The sequence below is a fragment of the Pinus tabuliformis genome, chromosome 5_1 (genome assembly GCF_031772625.1).
Source record: "Pinus tabuliformis cultivar Carrire ecotype Pingquan chromosome 5_1, CPIR1, whole genome shotgun sequence".
NCBI classification, from domain to species: domain Eukaryota; kingdom Viridiplantae; phylum Streptophyta; class Pinopsida; order Pinales; family Pinaceae; genus Pinus; species Pinus tabuliformis.
The window spans coordinates 312,278,239-312,281,673 of record NC_142305.1 but is presented as its reverse complement, the minus strand read 5'-3'; positions in this window follow the sequence as shown (position 1 = coordinate 312,281,673).

The following is a 3,435-nucleotide window of genomic DNA, read 5'->3' as shown; positions in this document are numbered from 1 at the left end:
GTGCAGTACTCAGAACTTTGGGCAGCAGACAAATGGGTGGACAGATTTATATACTTTGGATGATCTAGACTCCCTATGTTATGCCTATGGACTGCAGACTGATCTTCTTTTTGGGCAATCTTATGAGGCACATCATTATGGTCAAAAACCTATTCTAGTGGCACTAGCCCTTTAGGTATATGATTGCTAGGCAGCTGAACAATACTGTCTTGGCCAATTTTGTTCCTTAGCTGGGGCTGGGAGCATTTCTCCAAGGTTTCATTTTCTTGATCGATTTTCATTTCAGAGAATTCATCAATGACTTGTAGAAACCTATTTACTTCATCATCATCCTCAAAGACTTTCTAGTGCTGGACATTATCAGGCAAGGATGGTCTATATTTTATCTGGACTTCATAAGCCAATTTATGGGGCATGGGAGGGATGAACATGCTAGCAGACACATCAAGGGAATCAGTAAGCTGATTTTTGACTCTAGGGATATATGATATACAAAAACTATTAAAAGCGTCTTTGAGTCTCCATACCTCATCTCTGTACGCTCTCAGCCTTGGGTGCCTTGCTTGGAACGTTTTGTTCACCTGTTGAATGATGAGATCAGCATCTCCAAACACCTTTGTGTCTCTGATTCCCATGTATTTGGCAGCATTTAAGCCCAATATCAGAGCTTCATACTCTGCTATATTTTTGGTGACCTGAAAAGTCAGTTTGAAAGACAGATGTGTGCTCTCTTGTTTTGGAGACACCAGTACCAGTCCTACTCCTATAGTTTCCCTTGAACAAGCTTCGTCAAAGAACATCTCCCAAACCTGTGTCCCGTCTTCTTCCATGGCATGGCCTACTGGTTTCTTGAGCTACACCGAGGCCCTCTAGGATTCTTCAATTTGGAGAATACACGCTCCAAAATCAGTGTCCACAACGTAAATGGGATGATTAGTGGGATTCTTCTCATCACTGATAATATAGGCCAATTAGGCTTCCCTGTACAATCTTTTGCTTTCTCCTCCAAAAACTAGGACAATGGCATAAGATAAGTCATTTTGAAATGTCCCACCTAACATCTTAATCCACCCTCTGGAAAGTGGCATACCAAACTTAGGGGGAACATCTGCTACCACAATATCCATCATCATGCTCTTCATGGGCAGTTGAGTTAGGGTGATATCCAAGTCTTTGATTAACCCCAGACATTTCACCTTACTTGAATCAAAGGAGAACAAGTCATGATAAGGTCTAGTAATATCAAGGCCTAACTCTTCCATGACAGCTTTGGGCATCAGATTATGGTTGGCACCTGTGTCTAGCAGACAGTTGTGGAGGACTTTGTCATGAATGGTCAAAGAGACATAAAATGATTGGGAAGTGTTATCAGTAGGTTCAGTCATCGGGCTAAGCACAACTGTAGGTTTATCATCTTGTAAATTCACGTAGTCATTGGATGCTTGTGTGGCTTTCAACTCAATGGCATCAAGAATGGGCTTCCTAAAGACCTCACTCTTTACAAGTTTTGTCAGAGGTACAGATATTTTTAACTTTTGGACTTATGATTCATGACTGAAAGGGAAAGGGGACTTGTTAGGGCCTCTTACCTCTTGAGTTGGTGTTTTGAGTATGATGGGATTAGCTGTCGGTCCCTTCTGCTTGTTGATCTGCGACTCTGTGGGGACAACAGCTCTTTGGGAAGGATTCTCTTTGACATTACTCGTTCTTGACCTCAAGTTATATCTTTGTTGGTCTTTAGTGTGCAGAATAGCTTCTATGTCCCACTCTTGACTGGTCTGGTCCCTGAGTAGTGACTCTTCATAGGCAGCTAATGTCAAAAAGGCAGCACTGCCCTTGTCTTCCATACAGTGAATCTCATCCTCTTCATCAAATTGTTCCTCCTCCATGACTACGTTCTAGAAAGGAGCCTTAACCCATTGTTATTCATTGGCCTCTTTTCCCCTCTAAATGATCTGCAATTGTTCATTTTCTCTTCTGAATGGGTTTGGGTTCCTAGGAGAAAATGTATTAGGAAGCCCTACTTTCCCATAACTCTGCTCAACCTTCAGTTTGGATATTTCAGCAGCCAATGACTCTATCATTTTATTCATTTTTTCTATTTTAGGTTTTGAAGATGAAGAAGAAGAGGAAGAAGCCTCACCTCTCTACCTCCTTCTATCAGCATGTCCTTTGAGTTTTTCTGTAGCCATGATATTGGATTCCACCACCAAGGCTGCATCTTGCATTTCAGCTAGAGTAGCACATATTATCTCTCTTAATAGCAAGCATAAATCAGAATCAAAGGCATTGGCATAGGTGAGTTTTGCAGAGGTTGGGATAGGCTTTACTTCAGCTAGTATCTTGCTATACATACGATTGAATCTTTTATTAAAATCAGACAATGACTCCCCATTTTCCCTTTTGAGTTTGCCAAACTCGTTATGGTAGTATAGCAGGTCTTTCTTATCTCCCCAATGCTTTAAAAACACATCATCTAATGCTTTAATGTTTGCTATAGACCTAGGGGTCAGCTCTCTGAACCATTTTTTAGCCTCTCCATCAAGGCTTTGGACAAATAATCTCATCCACACATCATCCTCACTGATATCTAGGCTATCAGCATACCTATAAAAAGACTCAAGGTGTTCTTCAGCTGTTATTCCCTCTATACCAGTGAACTTAGGCATGTATTTCTAATATTCTCCTGCAAGCATGGCATTCAAAGGAACAGGCAGGACCAGGAGTCCATACCTAGCAGCTATGATTCTTTCCATTTTGGTAGGCGCTTGTAGGCCTGCCATGACTGGGGTAGAGGGAAGGATACTGGTAGTTTGAAAGGTAGGGAGTTGAGAAATGACTGACATGGCTAAAGGAATATGATGGACTGGAAAGAAGGTTTCCTTTGGATTGAGATCCAAAGGAGAACTTATTGAACAAGGAGCTTTATGAATCTCTAAGAGTATTTCTTCACTGATAGTGCTAGGCTCTATATTTTCAACGTGTGAAGGCTCAGTAACAAGCCTTTCTTGCAGAGATACATAAGGTTGTTTAGGCTTACCTGATCCAGATGCTCCTTTTCGTGAGATCTTTCTTTTCTTGACAATATTCTCAGGGTCAGGCTTTGGGTCAGCTGGTGATTTCTGAGCATTTCTCCGAGTGTGTCTCACAAACTGAGTGAAAACTATGATGTGGAGTCGCCACGAGGTTCGACCTCCAATAGAGTCGCCAGATAGATGATTACAACCAAAAATATGTCCAGACTTTGTCTATCATCAAAGTTGGATCTATGTTGTTCTCCCAGGGAAGCTGAGCTTCAATCTCCACTCCCCAGCAACGGCACCAATTATGTTAGGATTCTAAGAAGCCCTCCTAGGTTGTAGCTCGGAGAAGCTTGGTAACATATAAATTCAACTATTGTTGCAGGTTTAATGGAAGGAATGATGGTTTGGTTCA